This window comes from Schistocerca gregaria, chromosome 8 (genome assembly GCF_023897955.1).
Source record: "Schistocerca gregaria isolate iqSchGreg1 chromosome 8, iqSchGreg1.2, whole genome shotgun sequence".
Taxonomy (NCBI): Eukaryota; Metazoa; Arthropoda; class Insecta; order Orthoptera; family Acrididae; genus Schistocerca; species Schistocerca gregaria.
Window position 1 is genome coordinate 207,849,213 of NC_064927.1, and position 26,207 is coordinate 207,875,419.

General features: G+C 38.7%; 1 long non-coding RNA gene across 3 annotated transcripts in view; it reads right to left on the reverse strand.

Moving 5' to 3' along the window:
• The window catches only part of LOC126284549 (uncharacterized), a 105,513-nt gene that overhangs the window by 3,530 nt on the left and 75,776 nt on the right, over positions 1 to 26,207 (reverse strand). For 2 of the 3 annotated variants that reach the window (XR_007551495.1, XR_007551496.1), the window contains exons 2-3: positions 20,360 to 20,652; positions 14,373 to 14,466 (exon numbers count right to left, since the gene is read on the reverse strand). This is a non-coding gene — a long non-coding RNA (uncharacterized LOC126284549). Of the gene's footprint in view, positions 1 to 1,885; positions 8,360 to 14,372; positions 14,467 to 20,359; positions 20,653 to 26,207 lie in introns of those variants that run through there. The other variant, XR_007551494.1, reaches the window with a different exon arrangement.

A 26,207-nucleotide genomic window follows, 5' to 3' on the forward strand; every position in this document is an offset into this window, starting at 1 on the left:
GACCTCAGAAGTTAAGTCGCATAGTGCTCAGAGCCATTTGAACCATTTAAACTACTAAGGTACATTACAAAAAATTCATTACCCGCAGCAAATCAACATGGATTCAGTACATCAAAGTCTACAACAGTAGCAATGTATGAGTACATAGAAACTGTGCTTAAAGCACTGAACGACAGAAAAGATGCTACTGGTATCTTTCTGGACCATTCAAAAGCTTTTGACATAATTGACCATGACTGCCTTATTCACAAATTAGATCAAAAAGGTGTGGAGAAGATCTTACCTAGAAAACAGGCAGCAAGTGGTGGTTTTAAGGCATGATGACATTTCAGTATAAGGAAATATTATCACAACAACACATGTCTCCAGTAAATCAACAGTGCCACAAGGTTCTATCCTAGGACCTCTACTGTTCTTCCTTTATATTGATGATATAAGTGGCTTTATTAAATTGGGAAAAATAATCTTAATTGCTGATGACACCAGCATGTTAATAACAGATGCTGACAAAATTTCATTGGAAGTCGCAATACATACTGTAACGTCCCAAATTACTAGCTGGTTTCAAAAAACTAAAATAATAATAAATAAAGAAAAAACTGTCTTTATGAATTTCCATTCTTCTCCACATGTGCAAAACTTTGTTACAGTACCATACCCTGAAAGTACGTTACTGACACTAAGGTTCTAGGCCTATGGGTACAAGATAATTTAAAATGGGACTGTCATATAAAAGAACTTGAGAAAAAAATTTCAAAAGCTTGTTATGCTCTGCGTGTGTTAAATAAAAGTGCAAGTAAGTCAACAGTTATTCAAGCATATTATGCATACTTCAATGCACGACTTCAATATGGGGTAATCTTCTGGGGAAATTCAGCCACCAGCATAAAGATCTTCAGGATGCAGAAAAGAGCAATCAGGGCTATCTGCAACCTAAGAAAACTAGAAACATGTAGACCACATTTCATCCAGATGAAAATAATGAGCCTACTGAGCCTTTACATATGAGTGTATCCTGTTCACAAATGAGTATCTTTTAAACCAAACTGGACATCTTCAACAAAATAGGCATATACACACTCAGAACACAAGAAACACAAATAATATCCACATGTCACAGTGTATAACAGCACTGTACCAAAAAAGTGTATCACAGACAACAGTTCAACTATATAACAGCATGCCCTGTGATTTAAAAGCACAGCAACATAAAATATTTTTTAAACATAATCTTAAGTCATTTCTAGTGGAAAAATGTTTTTACTCTGTTAAAGAATTTTTGCATTACAAAAAATAGCCTTGTAAACAATGATTATGTAATGATGGTTAAACTGAAATTGCTATATTTGTCACTTGTAATTTATGATTGTTACCTTTAATTTATTCTCTCTCTCTCTCTCTCTCTCTCTCTCTCTCTCTCTCTCTCTCTCTGTGTGTGTGTGTGTGTGTGTGTGTGTGTGTGTGTGTGTGTGTGTGTGTGTGCTCCTTTCGCAATTTTGACTTCTCCTATACTCAACGTACTGTTTAAGTATGTAATGAATCAAATGGACCAATAAATAAATGAAATGAACTAGACCTTCAGCTATATTGTCCAATTGTGATCTTTAAAGTAGTGTGTAAATAAGTGGTTCTTAGAAAAATAAATTTATGTGTTTGATTGTGCAACTCGCAGTAACTGTTTACAGCCCCATCCACAATTCCACAATTGTAACCTTATCCTGTGCGCTCTCTGAGTATCTACCAACCAGGTTTCATCCCTATTTGATTTTGTATTTATAACCCTGTATTCACCTGACCAGAAGTCTTGTTCCTCCATGCCACTGAACTTCACTAATTCCCACTATATCTAACTTTAACCAGTTCCCTTTTAAATTTGCTAACCTACCTGCGCGATTAAGGGTTCTGACATTCCACACTGTGATCCGTAGTTTCTAGACAGCTGAATCAGTAACCCAGTGGCATGTATCAAACCACAAGACGCTGGTATGCAGCCATTGTTGACATATCCCTTCTTGCAAAGTACATTATGTAGACAGCATTCATTTATACACTTTGTGCACTGTCTGTGACACTTTTATCCATAACTACACAATTCATCGCATTCATAACCATAGCCACAAATATGCAGTTTATTGTTCTTTCACATGATGCACACTGTAAACAATGTCCACTCTTCTCGCAGGTCAAACTTCTGCAACATCATTGAAAGTCGGATATACTGCACAGTTCATTAAAGTCTCCACTTTCACAGCTTGATAGAATGCGAAAGACAACAGTTCCACTACCTGAATATTAATGCCAGCAAAGTTCATTTGTGTAAAAGCACTGTTCGTCTTGTTAGCGCCACTTTCACAGTCCGGTTTACTTCCTCCTAAAGTTTGCTGGTAATGGCTTTATAAATTGCAGTGGTTAAGCAAATTACATTCTCATAGTTTAGTGTCACTGTTCATACAACTCCGGGTGCTTTTAATAAAAACATAGCATTATTTTCCTGCACACGCTTCCCAGACGCATCATCCACCATACCTTCTACTACACTGCCTCTGTTTGTGGTTATCGATATCGCTATCACTGTCCCCTGCCTACAGATGTTATATCATTATTGCAAATTACATAAATCTTTATAAATGTTCTTGACTGCATTTTCACAATTAATTATATAGCAAAAAAGAAATTTACAAACTTTTCCACAATCACAATGCAAGAAACACATTTCCTTGTTGGCAAACGAAATAATCACAATTACATCTTTACATTTAAAAACCACAGTAGTACATTATGTCATACGCTGGTAGGAACAAAAGAAAAAAAGAAAAGAAAATTGTAGCAAAAAGATTTATATGGGTAATTAGCAATGCCTTCACATATGCCCTACCATTTTATCATGAGATGTTCCCCAGAACCTCCCAAGATAAAATACATCATAGAAGAGTACAATCCCACTTAACAATAATGAAAAAGAATTTTACACAATTCTTACAGAGTACTGACATCAGTCAAGCAAATCAATCTAAGAAATGAATATTTCATATAGTAAAGACTAACACCAAGACATGTGAGTTACAGCACAAAAACAAAATAATTCTAAGATAAACAAATAATTACAATAAACTTATACAACACTGCTTCAGACTAATCTCGCTAGATCCTTAACTATTTTATATGCTACTTATCATCACACACTCTGGAGTGTCTTTGGAAGAATTTCTAGCTCTACGTTACTGAGTTCCATTTCTAACAGCCACATTTACTTATATGCACTTAGTTAATAGAGTTCTTTATTATTTGTCACTACATGTAACTTTTATCCTTTTTGTCTTATATCTTTAAAAAGTTAAGCCACAGTCTACTATAACAACCCACATCTGATTGCTTAGAGCTGATAACTACTTGACTCATCACACCATCAAACATGTCACATTTCCCATCAGTTTACTCTCTCATGACAAAATAACTATCTGGTTTCAAACAAAAAAAATGTACACTGGTATACAAGAAATTATTCTTCAAACACTTCTCATTTACAGTCCATAATCAAAGCTTTACACCATTTACACTGCAACTTGTTTCCTCTGGAAACATCAAGCAGCCATATGTATGGATTGGTGACTAATTTAACAAGTCTGGTAGATTTAAGTATATTATCTGTTACCCTCTTGGAATTTGTTATTGCTGTGTACATTTCTCATGTTTCCCCACTTACTCAATTCCTTCAAGGTTTTATGATGTGCCATACCATACTGATCAGCACTTTCCAAATTTATTGCTAATTCCTCAAAACCTTCTCTCTTAGTGATCCCCTTTCAACCTCCACTGAACTCTAATCAATCCTTCCGATTACAAAATGGTAAGGTCCCTAACAGCTTCCCTATAAAATCCTCTAATCTTCCTTTTAATTTATTTACCCTTTCCTCCATTTTACTTTATAATCCTCTCGGAACTACTGCTCATCTTATTTTATCTCTTTCCTCATTAACCTCCTCGTCTATCCCTTCTGCACTCCACCATTTCACTCCATCTCATAATTTTCCTATAATTATCACTCATTTCACCTTACACATATTTCCTTCACTATTACTCTGACTTATTCCTTCCGCACTTCAGTAGTTACCTATTACATTATCTTACCATTTCCCATCAAATTTTATGATTTCATCCAGCAATCACTTCTTATCCTTTCGTCCACACACATCCCCAACCAGATCTCATCCACAGCTTCACTACTTTGCACCTGTGTCATGCATTATCAATTTTTCTTATATTCAATGACTATCAGTGCACAGCAGCTGAACTCATATTCCCTGTTCACATTACTTATAAACCAGATTCATTACCCCATTATCATACCAGTCTTTGCTTTTGTTACTACTTTCAACCTTACTACAAAAAACTGTTCCCAAATAATTATATTAATATTTTTGATCTCTCAACCACTCTTCCATCACTAACTCCTTATCTTATCAGGAAAAATGCCACATTCGAGAATACAGTCACATCAGGTACTACATATACTATGTCATCAAAAGTATCTGGACACCCCCAAAAACATACATTTCTCACATTGGGTGCATTGTGCTGCCACCTACTGCCAGGTACTCTATATCAGTGACCTCAGTAGTCATTAGACATCGTGAGAGAGCAGAATGGGGTACTCTGCGGAAGTCATGGACTTCGAACGTGGTCAGGTGATTGGGTGTTACTTGCATCATACATCTGTATGCAAGATTTCCACATTCCTAGTCATCCCTAGATCCACTGTTTCCAATGTGATATTGAACTGGAAACATGAAGGGACACATACAGCACAAAAGTGTACAGGCCAACCTCATCTGTTGACTGACAGACTGCCAACAGTTGAACAGTTGCCTGATGAACGTCATCTGCCAGCATGTGTAATGCCAATAGTAAAATTCGGAGATAGTGGTGTTATGGTGTGGTCGTGTTTTCCATGGAGGGGGCTTGTATCCATTGTTGTTTTGCGTGGCACTATCACAGTACAGGCCTACATTGATGTTTTAAGCGCCTTCTTGCTTCCCCTGTTGAAGAGCAATTCAGGGATGGCGAATGGATCTTTCAACATGATAGAGCACCTGTTCATAATGCATGGTCTGTGGTGGAATGGTTACACGACAATAACATCCCTGTAATGGACTGGCCTGCGCAGAGTCCTTACGTGAATCCTATAGAACACCTTTGGGATGTTTTGGAATGCCGATTTCATTCCAGGCCTCCCCAACCGACATTGATATCTCTCCTCAGTGCAGCATTCCATTAAGAATGTGCTCCATTCACCAAGAAACCTTCCAACATCTGACTGAACATATGCCTGCAAGAGTGGAAGCTGTCATAAAGGCCAAGGCTGGGCCAACACCTTATTGAATTCCACCATTACCGATGGAGGGTGACACGAACTTGTAAGTCATCTCCAGCCAGGTGCCTGGATACTTTGGTTACACAGTATACTTAGTCCTTGCTCTGGATAGTTCGATAGTTGAACGGTTTTACTGATATAAATAATAGCAGAAGAGTAGGAAGCAGTGCAGAAAAATAAAGAATGAAACAGCACTGTTGCAGCTTTTTTGGGGCCTATGCACACCACTGCACATGTTTACTACAGGGTAGTGAACCCCTGAGGTTCACTCTTCACACCCAATCATCTCTGTATTTCCTCCTGGATCCCAAATCTTGCAAAGAAAATTCATTCCCTTCATTAAATCCACAGTTTTCATCTGTGTTGTTCTTGCTTTATATAGTTTTATATCAACAACATTCTTAAGAGCAAATTTCTCCTTTGACTTTGGATAAATCACATAGAATGCGTTCAGATGTGGAACATTAGCCACTTCGAAAGGTCCTCTGTACACATTGAAAAATTTGACACTTTGCTATTTATTTCCTTAGATTTCTAATAGGTCTTAACCAACACTAGGTCCCCTGTTTTAGTATCTACCCTCTTTATCCTGTCATCATGTCTTTTCTTCCTCACCTATAACCCTTTTCCTACTAATCCCATCGTTACTTCCTTTTTCTCATCCAAATTTAATTATTCCCTATGAGGAAAAAACAGTGTCTCCTCTGTGAAACTTAAAGACCTGTCTCCCTTCACAATCTCATAAGGAGTAAACCCTGTTACATCATGACTCACAGTATTCATCACATCCTTGATATTTTCTATGGTGCGTCCCCATGAATTACACTTGTTGCTACATTACGTACAGCACAATCTTCCAATTTCCCTCATATAAGTTTCGCAGGATTTCCTGCCAGATGATAAATCAATGTATGTATTGTTATTTCATGACTAGCAACCACCCTTTCACTTCTTACCAGTAAACTGTGACGCACAGTCAGAAAGCAGAGATTTGGGTTTATCAATTTTCACAAAGTAGTCCTTCTCTAACTTAGCCAAAATTGCCTTGCCAGTTGCTTTGCACAAAGGATAGAGCTTTACAAATTTACAAAACACTTCCAATACCACAAAAAACAAGCAAAATGTCATTTTGTTTTCATCAAATGGCCATAAAAATCCACTGCTAAGAAATCCATTAAGTCTTTTGGATTAATATTTTGCATTGGAAGCCTGCATATTTGATTTGTAACTTTTTCTCTTTGACATTTGTCACATGTCTTAACATGGTTATTCACACTCTTTACCAAATTGTCAAAAATTACAGTTTCTCCCAATTTCTGTACACACTCTTTAGCACCTACATGTCAAACTCAAATGAATGTAGTCAATTATGTCATCTATGTATTCACTGGGCCAGCACACCTTCCAATCCTCTGAATTTTCATTGGTTCTTCTAAATGAAACTCTCCCATGTACTTTGTAGTATTTTGGCAACTTATTGCTAGCATTTGGCATATCCAAGTCTCTCTTTACCATTTTCCATACCTCATCATGATTCTGATATCTCCTCATGAATTTACAAATATTCTGTTTTCTTGTCTACAGGAATTCCTTTTATATAAAATAATATTACATGCCCTTCATCTAAATCTTGACCTAATTCACCATTTGCTCCTAGTGGTAACCTGGATAATGCGTCCATCACCCTGTTTTGTGTACCTTTAACATATTTTATCTCATACTCAAACTGCTGCATAAATACTGTCCACTTTGTTAACCGTGAATGCATCAGCCTAAATTTCTTGAAAAATATGAGAGCTCTGTGATCAGTATAAATGATAGTTTCGTTCCCCCACAGATAATCTCTGAATTTTTGAATCCCCAAACTATCACTAAAGCTTCACATTCAGTTACAGTATAATTTCTCTCATATTTAGTCAGTGCTCTGCTTGCAAAGGCAATTGTCCTACGATTTTCCTTCCCATCATCCCCAAAATTCTGAAATAATTCCTCTTCGATACCATATCCATTGGAGCCTCTGCAAGTGGAATTTGCCAGTGGCCATCCGTCAGATACAAGGGATAATATGACTTGTCCTCGGCTAACAAGGACTTAATAAACACCGTAAGTGAATCCAACAAAAGGAGAGGACTTTTCAGAAGCATATGCTGTGAGAGTGCCAATGATCAAGCTGGTCTATGACCCCTTTGCCCAACTCAATCGACTATGCAAGCTTCTAGTATCTTGAGAATATTGAAAAACTTTCAAGAACTTCTAGAATTTTTTTGAAACATTTTCTGCAGAGGACAAAACAGAGGCAGGTTACAAATGTGCAGGCTACCTTGAGTCAGTGTTACAATTCAAGACTTATTTCTTTTTATGTCTATTGTCATGCAATGAACACAGTAGAGGATGTCAATGAAAAAATTCAATGCCCTCATCTAAGTGTTGCTGATCAGGAAAAAACATGAGGGCTCAACTTGTATACTGAATGGAGGCGTGATAGATTTGAACACTTTTGGGAATTGTGTTTAAAAGAAAAACCTTCACAAGTTGATGATCATTCACTTCCTCAGAATCAAAGTATACCAAAGAAGTATGAAAACAATTAAACCAGCTCACCGCACAAAGGAATGCTACAAAGCTATTTACATTGAAGTATGTGAAATGGTGCAATCTTGCATTGCTGGACTCCCACAGGTCATTGCAGATTAAGAGTTTTAGTAAACAGAGGTGAAACAAAATTGGAAAAATCAACTGAGTTTTTCAAAAATGACCTAAGCATTGAGAGACTGCACTTGCACTTTAACATGTTAACCGATATCGCTAATAAAAAACAACTGTAAGAAAGTACATTACACAAGAGCCTGCAGTTGGAGAAATGTTATGTGAAGTAGGGAAGTGGATTAAGCTTCTCCAAGTAGTTCCAGTCACAACAGCAACAGCAGAATGATTATTTAGCACCCGTAGACGTCTGAAGTCATACCTCCAATCAACAATGGGACAGAAGCGATTGAACAACTTGGCTCTTCTTCATGCTGACCAAGATGTTTCGGATAAATTGAATATTTGACCAGTTATCAATGACTTCATATTCAGCAATACAATCAGACAGTCGACATTTGCTCCTTTCTAAAGACAATAAATGGCATGTAGACCAATATTAAAAATCTTTATAAAATAGAGAATTAAATACATACATAATGTTAAATTTTCAGTTTCAGAATATTAGTACCTGTTTAATACTATATTACTATAGTACTGTATTAGTTACTTTCAAATACTTAAATATTTTTAGGATATAAGACCAAATTAAAACCCACTATTTACATACTTATTGACTGAAAGTATTAGGCATACTATACTAACTTTATTAACTATCTTCAATCATTAACTTTGAAATATTGTTTTTATTTAATGAACCCTGAGCTTTATTCAAAGTAAGTTTAAATTAGCTATTTGAATTATTAATCAAAGTGCTATTACTGTGCGACAGCAATATTTCATGTTTTATTGTTTTAGGATTTGATTAAATATAATTTCAGTCTTTTCAGAGCTATATATTCACTTCTCTGCAATAGTCTATAAGCATGATTATTACTGTAAATTAAATTAGCTTTTTACAAAAATACTGTGCATGTTTGTTTTGTTTCTTTTTTCAAAGCCAAAAAATGTGCCAGGCTTGTCGAGTTTCCCCGGAGTGTTGAGTTATCGAGAGTCCTGTTTTTGGGGTTCTAATGTTGATCATATGACTAAAATGTTGAAAAAAAACTTTAAAACTCACTATTTTTCCATCTAAAATTTAGAAAATTTCCCAGGGCAAGACCCCCAGTATGCCGCCGCCCGCCCCCCCCCCCCCCCTCCCTCCCCAATATTTTTTATAAGTCAGCGCCCCTGACCAGAAGCACATCTGAAGATGCCCAGTGCTGTTATGGACAAAACATTAGGAATGTAAAAGTTTCATGGACTATGGCCACACAACCCAGTAGGCTCACCAGCAGTAATTATTTTACCAACGGTTCTTTGTTAGTATCAGAAATGCATCATTTATACCAGTGTTATGGGTAGTGTTAGATTGGAAGAAGCTATGTAGATGGATGTTCTGAAAATTAATTTCCCATACTTTTATGAGTCGAATATCAGAAAAAGGGTTTTAGTCACACAAGGTTGGGCTGATATGTAACAGATGCATACGCAAGCTGTGTAGTGCTTCTCAACTCAGTTCGGGATTCCCTCTTCTTTTGTAATAAAATGAAGTTTTTAGAGCGAACACAACATAACTTTAGGGGAAAAAATTAAGTTTTATTGTCACTCTGGCATTACAGGGAAACCAACTGTTCCTTCGTTTGAAGTTACCTTTGTGAAAGATTCGATAAATGTTCTGGAGTGTCAATTTGACAGAAAGACTAGGTAAATGAAATTACTCAAAACCAATGGATAATTTCAGTTGTGAAATTTGCTGTGATCATCTGTCCCATGAATTGGTACCAGGCGTTGTGCATAAAGCATTAACTATCAGTCACTGCACCATTATTCCAACAGAAAATTACATGTGTCATGCCTAACTTCTGTATGAAGTGTGGAAAAGAATCACATGTTGGTTTCATTAATGAATGAACTAAAGCATATGTGAGTTAGAAACACTATCCACAGGGATCAATTTAAGCAATATGTGAGAGGATTGCTTAAAACATGGCTGTTTTGAGCAATAATGTAAAGTGTGCTTACAAAAGGGTTACTAGATTATTGAAGAGCATTCAGAAAGATGTGTGTAGATGTACAGATGCAAATTGCTTTTTATAATAAATTAAAGTGTAAACATAATGAGAATGTGTAGAACTTACTGGGAGGAAAAAGATTAAAACAGCACACATGTTTCATTCTAGGCTGCTCCCTTCACTAAGCTTCGAGTAAACTTTCTGCCAGAGTACAGTCAGGACACAAGCAAGAGAACTCAAAAAGGGTGCAGCACAGTTGATACTGGTGCCTCAAAAATGCAAACCTACTGCAGAGGCCCCTATGGCTGTCACTGAGAAGTTCTAGCAAGAGTTCATGAAGTCTCAGTAACTAAAATATGTGTGTAACTGATGAGGCTGAATGAAAGTGCTGGTCCACAGGCACGTGTGTTGAGGGATCATAGGCCTGTAATGTGTAGGTGAATGAGACTTCAGCAAAATTGACATAAGAGAAGGAGCCAATAGTGATGCATTGTGGCTGTTAAAAAGTCGTGTTCATAGAGGCAGACAGTGAGTGCACACTTTAATGGCCTTAACAGTTAGTGACAGATTATCAGCCCAAGCTGAAAAAATGATTGAAACAAATACACTTCTTGGGTTTGCCAGCGGATCCTATTGTGTAACTTGCACAATGTTTCATCCATGCAACAGTTCGACATCATCAGGTGGTGGTAGCTGCTGCTGTCACTGCTGCAAGACGCGACTGATGATAATCGCCTGGTGGCAGTGGAATTTATCATACCAGGAGCAGGCATTGCAAATCAACTCATACGGATCTATATTTGGAGGCCACAAGTTGCAATCATCGTGCGCAACATGGTAGTGTTCTACGCTCTTTGGTGCATAGTGCACATGCAGTCTCAGATGCCGACAGTCTACCTGGTTAACCACAACAGATGAGAATGGTATTCCAACAGAATGGCTATCCAGTAGGCAGATAAGCCATGCACTCTGTTCCAAGCAAACTCGAAACAGGGGTGTAAATGAAGATGCTGTGACACCCACTGCATCAGCATTCTTGCCTTATTGTGGCAGCATGTCTTTGACAAGAGAAAAAAATCCTCAAAAAGCATGACATCAAGTGTCCTTTTCCGCCACCAGCAACAGAGGAATTTATTGGGCTCAGTCAAAGATGACCTTGGCCTTGGGAAATGTGGCGTGTATAAAATCCCGTCCCAATGTGGAAAATCTTATATTGGGCAGACATGTCTAACTGTGCAACGATGTTGCGTCAAACACCATCGTAGATACCTGGAGCAACCTGATAAATCAGCGGTAGTGGAGCATTGCCTGGACACGAGACATCGTATGCTTTACGTACAGACAGAAACTTTATCCCCAGCGTCATCTTTCTGGGACTGTGTTGTTAAGGAGGCCATACATATCCTTATGGTGGACAATCTTATCAGCAGGGATGCAGGTTTTCAACTAAGCACCACCTGGAATCCAGCACTGGTTGCCTTTAAATCAAAACAGGGGAAACAAGAACTTCCGATTCATCAAGTGACGCAACGCGCAACTGAGATTTAGTTCAGACTTTAACCTCAGGAGTGTCTGGCAGCACAGTCATTGCCCATAGCACACATGTGGATGGCCTTTCTGCGGCCCCCAGTAAGGGACACCAGGAGCGCCACTTTCCTCCAACTACAAGCGTCTTTCTACACATGCGTATTGCCTGCTCCTAGCATGATAAATTCTGATGCTGCTGCCAAATTATCATCATTCACGCCTTGCAGCAGTGATAGCAGCAGCTACCACCACCTGATGATGTCAAGCAGTTGCATCGATGAAATATTGTGCGAGTTACACAATACGATCTGGCGACAAACCCGAGAAGCATATTTGCAACAGATCCATTGGGAAAGAGTCTCATGATTGAAACAGTTTCCACATCACTGCATACACGCAAGGAACACTGGATGTTATCTCAGAATGAACCATTATTTTGGCAGATTGCAAGGATCAGTGTAAAGGGGATGTTCACGTATTGATATTTGACAATTGTTTACAGGATGGGTGATCATTATTGTGTTCATGATAGAGAAGGAACATACATCATATGGGATTGGGAGCAGAAATGACTAAAGTACTGAGGTGTGACCAAAATAGGACACACTCCAGACAGCAGTTTGAACAAGTGTCAGATGTTATTGCAGAATCATATAAAATTCCACTTGTTATCTTGTCGTAACTGACAAGGTGTGGATCGTTGTAAGGGTACTAGTGTTATTAACTTAGACAGTTTAAGCAATAAGAGATGAATCCTTTATGTGAACTACATAAGAGGCTGAAAACAGAGCATGATGATACCTCAACAACAGACCTCACAAAAGATTGTTATGACACTGGCACAAATGCACAGATAATCAATAAGTGATGAAGGTGAAATGATTATGGATGTATAAATACTCATGACCCCACCTGTTGACTCACTGGAATGATTGCTGCCATAAATTTAGCAACTTGAGACCTCTAGGTGGTGTGCCTGACAGCCACACTAACTGGCTTAATACTGATTTGTAAAAGCAACTGCAACTACAAAGAGAAAGCAAGAAATTGGTAGAGAGACTGAGTTATCACAGCATCTAATCACTGCTGAAGCAACTTGCCTTCAAAAACCATGACAGGTCAGCGCATACAAAAACTCAGTGCCAGCAAGAAAAAAAAAAGATGAAACAAATCTTGAAAAAGGATAAGGGCATAACAAATTACTTGAAGGAATGAACTTCAATTAGAGCAGCACACATTTGGAGAGTCTAGTGTATTGCATGTGTTTTTGTTGTATGTCAATAATGTAAGATATTATCACCTCTTTGCTCATTTCAGTTAGCTATGGTGAATGATAAAATTCATAATTGCCATGATAATTGCTCGATTTGAATGAACCAACATCCACATCATTGGGAAAACCACATATCATGCATGCTCTCATTACCATAGGCCATGCGTCTCACCCTGTTCTGAGAGGAGGCTACTGGCAAACCAAGTTAAGTCAGATGAACCAAGGACAGTCCACTGCCGAATTCCATATACTTTACAATAATTAGTTGGAAAAAGATGTTGCCATAAACTAGACTTACTTGTCAGTCCATAATCAGGCTCACCCCTGCCACTTCAAATCCCTATGTTTTGGGAAGAAATGAAAGTCAAAAACTAGGTCTCAGACAGTTATGATACTAGTTTCTTCACCGCCATGGGGAGATTGCTTCCATACTAAAACCAGTTACACTGTAATTCTCATGGGTGCTCCACAGACATGAGACAGCCTTAAGGACTTGCACAAACAATATGTGATGTGTCACACTTCTTTGCAGGAGGGCAGTTGCTATTGAGGGAGCAGAAGAACTGAGATTTAACACCAGCAAAAGAACTAAACTGTTCAAATAGAAACCACTGTTATCAATCTCTCCTCAGCAGCAGCAACGAGCCAATTCAACAGTTTTTGGCATACTACCACCCTACCAACAAGGAGTTAAAGGATGCGTGGACAAACAAGTGATCAAATTGACACTGAACATAAAACATGGAATATTCATCATTGAATACTGAATATTAGAACACAAACTCAAATATAGGACGTAAAATGCATGGAATTTTGAATAGTAACTGAACAAAGCAAGGCTGTAAATGAGATTTGAAGGACTGGGTCACATATAACAGAGAGGTGAGAGGCTGACAGGGAAGTATCTCTTCTGATTAATCCTGATTGCAGTATGTTAAACTCAAAGTCTTCATGGAATATGGAAGATTCAAAACTTCAGTCCAACTAACATGAGTGAGTATTGATGCAAAAGATGATAGAGTTGTGGTTGGATTGTAACATGAAAATGAAAATGACAAAGCTGTGATCAACAAGGACTCTCTGTGGTCAATGCTACACAATCACAAACCATGAGGCCTCGAAGGATGGCTCTGCATTTACTAAGAAAAAGAGACTAAAATTTCAGTAAGAACTACTTGAGAGGGCCACACTGAGTCTCTACTATGTGGCTTAAGGATACCTGGAACATAATGCAAGTAAATGTGCTGGAGTCAGATGATTTTTTCACCTCCTAGCAACTAGGGTTGACTCGCAGCAGACTCACAGAAACTACGACTGGTGGTAGTGTCAAATTGCAATTATATGTCTTCAGCCTATTATAATGTAATCCCTTACTTAAGTGTCCATACATTATGAAGAATTTCAATTTTATTCTTATGTTATATGAACTATTTTATAGTTTAGACAATATTTAAACTAGTTTGTGAGAGATATTGCATTATATTTGCAGATAAATAGTACTTACCTTGTGAAGTTGGTCTCAGTGTCAGGGCTGCTCCTTTGTTCCTTAGTAACTTATTGGAAAGATTTTGTCCAGGTTTATTTTAAATGACAATTCACTGAAACATTGTGCTCTGTGAACTATTGTTTTTTTTATTTGCATGTTCATGAAACGTTTTAAAATTGCTCAGATAACACATCTTCAGAAGTACATCGTAGAATTTGCTTGTGCCATACAAAGAACATAGTTATAACAATGAAAAATAACCAATTATTGATAATACAATGTAAATTAATATTTAAAAAATCTATTCGCCAACAGGTGGCAGGGAAGCATACTCTCAAAAGCACTTAACTTTTAGAAGCTTTTGGAGCCAGTGTCTCCTTCTTCTGTCAGAAGAGTTGAACAGGAAGGAAGAGGGGTGAAGAAAGAGGATGGAGAGGTTTAGGGAAAGGGGTACAGTTCAGGAAAGTCACCAGAACCCAGGGTTAGGGGAGACTTACCAGACAGGATGAGAAGGAGAGACTGATTGTTGGGGACTGGACCGAGCAATATTTGAAATCCTGAGCTTGAGGTTGGAAGACAGGGTAACATGCAAGTCAGAGATTACTACTAAAAATATAAGAATGAAAAACTAAGCGCAATGTGTGCAATGGATGTGGGAGGGGGTACGGTGAAAAATAGACAAGTCAGAAAATGAAAGATGTAGAAAACTAAAATGGAGTGAAGAAGGAGTGGTTACTGTGAATAAATGCTGATACAGGAGGAATTAATGTAAATTAAGGCCATGTGGGTGACACGAAACAAGGTCATGTTGTAGTGCTAGTTCCCACCTGCTGAGTTTTGAGAAATTGGTTTCTGTGGGAAGACCCCAGATGGCATGTGTGGTGAAACAGGCACTGACGTCATGACTGCCATGTTGTACAGCATGCTCTGCAACAGGATATTGTGTGTTGCCTGTACGTACCCTCTGTGTATGCCCATTCATCCTGAGTGATAAATGCGTGTTCGTCATGCCGTTGCAAAAGGCCAAACAGTGTTTACATAACAGTTGGTAAATGACATCTGCTGTTTCGCAGGTGCTCTCCCTTTGATAGTATATGTTTTTCCAGTTACTGGGCTGGAATAGGTGGTGGTAGGAGGGTGCTTAGGGCAAGTGGGGGGATGGCATGGGATTCGGAATAGGACCATGTGAAATTTAATTGGGAGAAGGAATTTTACCAGGCCAGGCTCACGATGAGTCCATACGGCAAAGATGTCATCAATATATCTAAACCAGACCAAGGCCTGAAGGCTTATGGATCCCAGGAAAGCCCCCTCCAAGCAACCAATGAAAAGGTTGGCACAGGAAGGAGCCATCCTTGTTTCCATGTCCATACTCTTGATCTGTCCAGATGCATCGTGCTAAAAATATTGTGTGTGTTACAGTTCCATATTCTGGATTGTGCACATTAATGCTAACATGACAGTCTTAATTCAGATTGGTTTTTGCTTTTAATTTATATATTGTTTTCCGAAAATAATCATTTAAGTAAAGAGTTATAAACTTAATGAATATTAACAAAGGTTGCAAATTTTGACAGTATGAAAAATAGGAGCTTCCTTTTATTTTATAAAATTTATTTCATTATGAGTAGTAAAATTAATAACATTATAAATGAAGACAGAAATTTTTGTTGCATAAGAACTGAAGACTAAAAATATTGTCTGTAATGTAAACTTTTTTTAAGATCATTTAAATTAATAACTGCCATTACCAATTTCCGTAGTATGAGATCAATGCTATGAAATATGTTGATACAAATAATAAAAATATATTGACAGAAAAATGGTTTTTTAAAAATCCAAAAATATCTACAGATGAGAAACACACAATTTAAGTAAGAAAATTAAGCCACATCTGGCGAAAATTGATATGGAATCCAACATTTCAGTTGACCTGTGAAAGGTATGAAAGGGTTAGCTTTATTATACTACTGGAGTGCACAACCACAAACCAGGCCGCTAACAGTATCTTGACAATGACATGTGATGTTATATGCATAACCTGATACAGTCTTTCATAGGATGGGAGGAATTTTTTCATCTTTTCCTTTTTGAATACTAGGTTTCTTAACAAAACCCAATCACCCTGTTGGTAAGGCAGTAGTACAATGTCTTGCCTCCCTTAATTTCTCAACAGTTCCTTTAAAATTATTCTGCTATATCTTTTGCCAAATAGTTTCAAGTCACTGTCCCAGTCCTTTGGTCTCACATGAATTAATATCTGGTGGCAGTTTATGTACTCACAAGGAGAACTCATTGTTCATGCATATACAATATTGTCAGGTGAATGTCCTATTAATTTGTGGATGCAGCAGTGTAGACAATTAAAATGTAGGGTATATACCTGTCTCAATCAATGTGAATTTTGTTAACATAATAAAATAACGTCCTTGTAATCATGTTATGAACCAATTCAACTCTGCCATTGGCTTTAGAGTGAAAAGGGGTGGTTCTGCACTGCTTAATAATCAAAAGTTTGCTAACATGCACAGGTAAAGAAGACATAAAATTTGTCTATCACGATTGCATCAGTGCTTCCGAAAGTAGGAACTAAATTTGTGACAAATGGTTTCATTGGTGCCTCAGCCATCATATTAGCAATCAGCACAAAGACTACATAAGTCATCAGTGATTGATAATAATATCTGTTCCACCACTGTGTCTGTGAAAAGTCTTCCAAAAAATCTAAGTATTGTACAGGAACAACTAACCAAGGAATATACAAACCATGGTACAACTGATTGTGTGTTGTATGATGCCATTTTATTCCTTGGTTAATTATTCTTGGAACAGTGTTCCCATCCATTTAAGCTGGCAGCAATAGTAGACTATGCTGGGTGTTTTCATACTCATCACTCATATTTAGTCACTGTCTGCAGAAAAAATGTGTTTAACAGGAGCTATAAGCATTATAGATCACCATACTATTCACATGTGGATACTTTGAGGCTGATCAACGCTGTAAAGAAGTTCAAAAGAGTAGTAGAAAATGCAAAACTGATGCAGTCTCCTGCTATGAGAAGATTATTCCAAAACATTTAACGGCCTTGTTAAATATCTGTATGTATAGCATAACAATCTACCTCAAAATTAGTTAAAGGGTCAGTTATTTGTTTTTTGTCCATAAGAGAACTTCCTAAACTTCAGAATAAAGCATGAGAAAAAATATACAGCAGTTTCAATTCGCAAACAACTACACATATATTGAAATAGAACCTACAACAGAAGTTTGATTTGTTAAAGAAAGAAAGCATCTAAATGTTATGCCCACAAAAGATAGCAGAACCTACAGATTGGTGGTAGCTCATATATCGAACATAAGTTCCAAGTTATGTATACTAAAATAAACAGTTTGATGAAGTTTTCAACAGAAGTATGCCACATTTAGTTCTATTCAGATGCAACATTTCTACGTAAGATAATATATTGTCATATGTAGCTCTATGACAGATGATGAACTGTAAGTAGACATTTAATACAGCAGCACTTTTGAAATGTGATCTGCTTTATGAAATCGTTAATGTATGTTCCTCATTGCATCTTTTTCATAGTCTTTTCAGAGTCTGTGACAATATGTGACAATGCAGACATCATGGAGAGTAATTTGACAAAGAGTTTTGGTGCATGTTACTCACTGGGCAGCTTGCTGTTGTATTTATGTCTTAGAAAGATTAATTCATCACAGCAGCAATGGATGTTATACATAAAGTACACACATAAAAAAAAAGTTTTGTATCACCCCGGTTCCCAGAACTGAAGACAGATGTTGACTGTGGACACTGTATCATAAACACAGTCCCTTTGACTGTTCAGAGACATCACTAAACCGCCCCAAAGATATATTAGATGCAAAGGGTCAAACAACCGATCAATTCCAGTCATTCCAACAGGAAGGAGGTGCACAGCTCATGTTGTCTGTAGTTCAACCATGCCTAGATGGTCAATACTGTGGTTCAATCATGTCTGCATTGTTACTTTGTGCCAAGGGAAGTGTCCAGATGTCTCAGAGTGAACCAAAGCAATGTTTTTCGGACTTGGAGGAGATACCGGGAGATGGGAACTCTCAATGACATGCCTCACTCAGGCCACCCAATGGCAACTACTGCAGTGGATGACCACTACCTATGGATTATGGCTCCAAGGAACACTGACAGCAACACCACCATGTTGAATAACGCTTTTCGTGCAGCCTCAGGACACCCTGTTACGACTCAAACTGTGTGCAATAGGCTGCATGATGTGCAACTCCACTCCCAACGCCCATGGCAAGGTCCATCTTTGTAACCACGATACCATGCAGTGTGGTACAGATGGGCCCAACAACATGCCGAATGGACCGCTCAGGACTGGCGTCATGTTCTCTTCACCTACGAGTGTCGCATAGTGCCTTCAACCAGACAATTGTCGGAGACGTGTTTGGAGGCAACCTGGTCAGGCTGAACACCTTAGACACACTGTCCAGCAAGTGCAGCAAGGTGGAGGTTCCCTGCTGTTTTGCAGTAGAATTATGTGGGGCCAATGTACGCCACCGGTGGTCATAGAAGGTGCCGTAACGGCTGTATGATACATGAATGACATCCTCCAACCGATATTGCAATCATATGAACAGCGTATTGGCAAGGCATTCATCTTCATGGATGACAATTCGTGCCGCCATCGTGCACATCTTGTGAATGATTTCCTTCAGGATAATGACACACCAAATTGCCGTTGAAGGGTGGGGCAATCTGGACCAACAGTGCCTTGATGAACTTGTGGATAGTATGCCATGATGAATACAGTAATGCATCACTGCAAGAGGATATGCTACTGGGTATTAGAGGTACCAGTGTGTACAGCAATCTGGACCACCACCTCTGAAGGTCTCACTGTATGGTGGTACAACATGCAATGTGTGGTTTTCATGAGCAATAAAAAGGGCGAAAATGATGTTTATGTTTATCTCTATTCCAGTTTTCTGTACAGGTTCTGGAACTCGCAGAACCAAGGTGATGCAAAACTTTTTTTGATGCGTGTGCATTTGCTGAATTACAGAACACTATTTACGCATCCACTTTTGCAGTTCTTGGGCATATACAAATCCTATTTCTATATCATAATGGCTACTTACAATTATATTGGAAGAATATATGGAAAATGAGTTGCCAACATTTACAATGAACAATTATAACCCATTTTATATTTCTGTGGTAAAAGTTTGCCAGTGGCATATATCCTAACTGGAGGCTATTTTCATTGCATCCCACCTAAATATTTCAGAAACAGTAACCACTGAATACATAGTTTTGGGTTGCACAACAATCTCCAGCAGCTTTATGTGGTCTGGGGGAAGTGTGGGGATGGAGGGGGGGGGGGGGGGGGGAGCAGCTAGAGATGTAACACCTTCATTATGTTCTTCTTTGTATTGTACAGTCATCTCATCTGAAAACTGTCAATTTTGTTTATGGAATAAAAATACTTATGCTCAACTGTGAGAGACTTAGAGTTTCAAATGGTGCTGCTTCAAAAGTTGCATGATGACAAGAACCAACAGGGAGGTGGGGGGAGAAGAAATTTAAATTTTCCTTTTCTAATTCTAAATGCTCTATGCTCCTTTTATGAACCAATAAACTTCTTCTCCCCCCACCTCCCTGTTGGTTCTTGTCATCATGCATCATGCAACATATACATACATACATACATACATACACATTCCACTTGGGAAAAATATATCTAAAAACAAAGTTGATGTGACTTACCAAACAAAAGCGCTGGCAGGTTGATACATACACACAAAATTCACATAGAAAGCTTATGTGGGAATGACCAGTAACAAACTGTCCATTTGCATGAATGGACACAGACAGACAGTGTTTGTTGGTAATGAGGATCACCCTGTGGCTAAACATGCCTTGGTGCACGGCCAGCACATCTTGGCACAGTGTTACACCGTCCGGGTTATCTGGATACTTCCCACTAACACCAACCTGTCAGAACTCCGGAGATGGGAACTTGCCCTTCAGTATATCTTCTCTTCTCGTTATCCACCAGGCCTCAACCTCCGCTAATTTCAAGTTGCCGCCGCTCATACCTCACCTATATTTCAAAATCTTTGCCTGTGTACTTCCGCCTCGACTGACATCTCTGCCCGAACTCTTTGCGTTTGCTGGGTGTTCCCTTGTCAAGTTCAGTAGGGTCTCCAGTGGACAGAAGGATATCACCAGAGGAAAAGTATCTGTGTGTCAGTAGTAGCTGATTCACTGATGGAACAGAGTCATTTCTGAAAGAAATATATATATATGTGACAAGTTGTGTGACAGGTCAAGAGAAAATTAAAAGCATAGCTTGCCAGCCACTCCTACATGTTATCATTATGTAAATTCAATAACTAAAGATTTCTTATAGCTGAATGACAAGTACCAGTGCTCTTATAACACACAGGTAACTGTTACTTTGTGATCAGTATGATGCACTTTGTGGAAAATATTAATAATTGAGAAACGCAACAGCTATATTCTATAGCTGAGAAAGCATCATATTTTTTCATTTAAGAAGACAAGTAACTGACTTTCCTGTTAATTTTTCTGTGTTAAACTAAGCTTGTGTAAGCACAAATTCTTCAAATATTTCCGGAATGAATTTTCACTCTTCAGCAGAGTGTGTGCTGATATGAAACTTCCTGGCAGATTAAAATGGCATGCTGAACCAGTACTCAAATGCAGTACTTTCACCTTTTTCAAACAAGTGTTCTACCAGCTGAGCTACTCATCATCACGGTTTTATTTCCAGCAGCGCCTCCACTTTTATCCTCCAAACTTCACAGAAGTTCCCCTGTAAAACTTGCAGGACTAGCACTCCTTTGTTCCATGCGTGCTAGTCCTGCTAGTTTTGTGACCTGATCCTGTGCTACCTGCGATGCAACAAAGTATCTCATATGCTTGCCACACACAAACCTTTGTGTTCAATACATCATTGTTCTGGCGCACCTTGCTCAATTTAGACCATACTGTACCTTGTAATCATATTCGCTCCGTTTCAAAGCCCTTCATGTAAGTTGACTACTTAGATCCTTTAAGTTTAAAAGCCACATCAGGCCACCATGATTGGTTGTTGTTGTTGTTGTTGTTGTTGTTGTTGTTGTTTTCAGTCCTGAGACTGGTTAGATGCAGCTCTCCATGCTACCCTATCCTGTGCAAGCTTCTTCATCTCCCAGTACCTACTGCAGCCTACATCCTTCTGAATCTGCTTAGTGTATTCATCTCTTGGTCTCCCTCTACGGTTTTTACCCTCCACACTGCCCTCCAATACTAAACTGGTGATCCCTTGATGCCTCAGAATATGTCCTACCAACCGATCCCTTCTTCTAGTCAAGTTGTGCCACAAACTCCTCTTCTCCCCAATTCTATTCAATACCTCCTCATTAGTTATGTGATCTACCCATCTAATCTTCAGCATGCTTCTGTAGCACCACATTTAGAAAGCTTCTATTCTCTTGTTGTCTAAACTATTTATTGTCCATGTTTCACTTCCATACATGGCTACACTCCATACAAATACTTTCAGAAACGACTTCCTCACACTTAAATCTATACTCGATGATAACAAATTTATCTTCCTCAGAAATGCTTTCCTTGCCCTTGCCAGTCTACATTTTATATCTCTCTACTTCAACCATCATCAGTTATTTTGCTCCCCAAATAGCAAAACTCCATTACTAATTTAACTGTCTCATTTCCTAATCTAATTCCCTCAGCATCACCCGATTTAATTCGACTACATTCCATTATCCTAGTTTTGCTTTTGTTGATGTTCATGTCATATCCTCCTTTGAAGACACTGTCCATTCTGTTCAACTGTTCTTCCATGTTCTTTTGCTGTCTCTGATAGAATTACAATGTCGTGGGCGAATCTCAAAGTTTTTATTCCTTCTCAATGGATTTTAATACCTACTCCAAATTTTTCTTTTGTTACCTTTACTGCTTGCTCAATCTACAGATTGAATAACATCTTGGATAGGCTACAACCTTGTCTCACTCCCTTCCCAACCACAGATTCCCTTTCATGCCCCTCGACTGTTATAACTGCCATCTGGTTTCTGTACAAATTGTAAATAGCCTTTTGCTCCCTGTATTTTACCCCTGCCACCTTCATAATTTGAAAGAGAGTATTCCAGTCAACATTGTCAAAAGCTTTCCCCAAGTCTATAAATGCTAGAAACTTAGGTTTACCTTCCCTTAATCTTTCCTTTAAGATAAGTCTTAAGGTCAGTATTGCCTCACGCGTTCCAACATTTCTACAGAATCCAAACTGATCTTCCACAAGGTCAGCTTCTACCAGTTTTTCCATTCGTTTGTAAAGAATTTGCATTAGTATTTTGCACCCATGACTTATTAAACTGATAGTTCAGTAATTTTCACATCTGTCAACACCTGCTTTCTTTGGGATTGGAATTATTATATTCTTCTTGAAGTCTGAGGGTATTTCGCCTGTCTCATACATCTTGCTCACCAGATGGTAGAGTTTTGTCAGTGCTGGCTCTCCCAAGGCTATCAGTAATTCTAATCGAATGTTGTCTATTCCTGGGGCCTTGTTTCGACTTGGGTCTTTCAGTGCTCTGTCAAACTCTTTACGCAGTATCATATCTCCCATTTCATCTTCATCTACAACCTCTTCCATTTCCATAATATTGTCCTCAGGTACATTGCCCTTGTATAGACCCTCTATATACTCCTTACACCTTTCTGCTTTCCCTTCTTTGCTTAGAACTGTGTTTCCATCTGAGCTTATTCATACAAGTGGTTCTATTTTCTCGAAAGGTATCTTTAATTTTCTTGTTGGCAGTATCTGTCTTACCTCTAGTGAGATATGCCTCTACATCCTTACATTTCTCCTCTAGCCATCCCTGGTTAGCCATTTTACACTTTCTGTTGATCTCATTTTTGAGACATTTGTATTCCTTTTTGCCTGCTTCATTTACTGCATTTTTGTTTTCTCCTTTCATAAATTAAATTCAATATTTCTTCTGTTATGTAAGGATTTCTATTAGCCCTCATCTTTTTTACCTACTTGATCCTCTGCTGTCTTCACTATTTCATCTCTCAAAGCTACCCATTCGTCTTCTACTGTATTTCCTGCCCCCATTCCTGCCATTTGTTCCCTTACGCTTTCCCTGAAACTCTGTACAACCTCTGGTTCAGTCAGTGTATCCAGGTCGCATCTCCATAAATTCCCACCTTTTTACTGTTTGTTCAATTCTACTCTACAGTTCAAAACAAATAGATTGTGGTCAGAGTTCACATCTGCACCTGAAAATGTCTTACAATTTAAAACCTGGTTCCTAAATCTCTTTCTGACCATTATACAGGGTGTTACGAAAAGGTACGGCCAAACTTTCAGGAAGCATTCCTCAGACATAAAGAAAAGATGTTATGTGGACATGTGTCCGGAAACGCTTAATTTCCATGTTAGAGCTCATTTTACTGTCGTCAGTATATACTATACTTCCTCAATTCACCACCATGATTTCATATGGGATACTCTACCTGTGCTGCTAGAACATGTGCCTTTAGAAGTACGACACAACATGTGGTTCCTGCATGATGGAGCTCCTGCACATTTCGGTCGAAGTGTTCGTACACTTCTCAACAACAGATTCGGTGACCAATGGACTCTTAAACGCGGAACAATTCCGTGGCCTCCACGCTCTCCTGACCTCAACCCTCTCGACTTTCATTTATGGGGGCATTTTAAAGCTCTTGTCTACGCAACCCCGGTACCAAATATAGAGACTCTTCATGCTTGTGATACAAGGGCTGTATCAGTGCATCAGGGATTCCATGCGACGGAGGGTGGATGCGTGTATCCTCGCTAACAGAGGACATTTTGAACATTTCCTGTAACAAAGTGTTTGAAGTCACGTTGGTACGTTCTGTTGTTGTGTGTTTCCATTCCATGATTAATGTGATTTGAAGGGACGTAATAAAATGAGTCCTGACATGGAAAGTAAGCCTTTCTGGACACATGTCCACATAACATATTTTCTTTCTTTGTGTGCGAGGAATGTTTCCTGAAAGTTTGGTCATACCTTTTTGTAACACCCTGTATAATCCATCTGAAACCTTCCAGTAACTCCAGGTTTCTTGTGTGTATACAACCTTCTTTCCTGATTCTTGAACCAAGTGTTAGCTATGATTAAATTAATCTCTGTGCAAAAGTCTACCAGGCGGCTTCCTCTTTGATGTCTTACCCCAATTCCATATTCAACTACTATGTTTCCTTCTCTTCCTTTTCCTACTGTCGAATTCCAGTCACCCATGACTATTAAATTTTCATCTCCCTTCACTATCTGAATAATTTCTTTTATCTCATCATACATTTCATCAATCTATTCATCATCTGCAGTGCTAGTTGGCATATAAACTTGTACTATTGTGGTAGGCGTGGGCTTCGTATCTATCGTGACCACAATAAAGTGCTCACAATGCTGTTTATAGTAGCTTACTCACATTCCTATTTTTGTATACATTGTTAAACCTACTCCTGCATTCCCCCTATTTGATTTTGAATTTATAACCTTGTATTCACCTGACCAGAAATCTTGTTACTCCTGCCACCGAACTTCACTAATTCCCACTATATCTAACTTCAACCTATCCATTTCCCTTTTTAAATTTTTCTAACCTACCTGCCCGATTAAGGGATCTGACATTCCACACTCCGACCCGTATAACGCCAGTTTTCTTTCTCCTGATAACGTCATCCTGCGTAATCCTTGCCCTAAGATATGAATGGGGGACTATTTTACCTCCAGTATATTTTACCCAAGAGGATGCCATCATCATCTAACCATACAGTAAAGCTGCATGCCTTTGGAAAAAATGACGGCTGTAGTTTCGCCTTGCTTTTAGCTGTTCACAATACCAGTACAGCAAGGCCATTTTGGTTTGTGTTACAAGGCCAGATCAGTCTGGCATCCAGACGGTTGCCCCTGCAACTACTGAAAAGGCTGCTGCCCCTCTTCAGGAACCACACGTTTGTCTGGCCTCTCAACAGATACCCCTCTGTTCTCGTTGCACCTATGGTACGGCTCTCTGTATCGCTGAGGCACACAAGCCTCCCCACCAAAGGCAAGGTCCGTACCATGGTTCATGGGGGGGGGGGGGGGGGAGAGGGGGATGCATTTAAAGGCTGTTAATGGAACCAGAGTTAGTGCCCACTCATTTGCGGATGAGACAGGAACCGAAATTGACAGTAGCAAAGCTAAGCCATGAATATTCTGTTTTCAGGTGTTCCATTACAAAAGAGGAGAACTGCACCAATTTCATCCTTGTCGTCACTGAAAGGATGAGTGAAGCAACTGAAATCGTTAAAACTAAACAAAGCTTCAGGACTGAGTTGAAAGCTTAGAGACCATACTCAGTTTCTGGCTCACTTAGCCACTCTTAAACTATAAGCTACTGTAGATCTCTTGAACAAAGATCCATTCCCAGTAGTTGGAAGAATACACAATCACACCCATTTAAAGAAGGGTGGTAGAAGTAATCCACAAAACTATCATCTAATATACTGGACATCAATTTGTTGTAGGAGCTTTGAACATATTATGCACTCAGGTGTAGTAAGTGAGGAATAGAATTTTATATAAATAAATATTTTTTGTTAATATATAAGCATTTATTACTGAGATCTTGAACAAAATGACCTCCTTCATGCCAAACAGCATGGACTCCGAAAACATTGATGGTGTCAAACCCAAGTTGACCTTTTCTCGCATGACGTACTGAAAGGTTTGGACCAAGACAGTCAGGTAGATGCAGTATTTCTCGACTTCCAAAA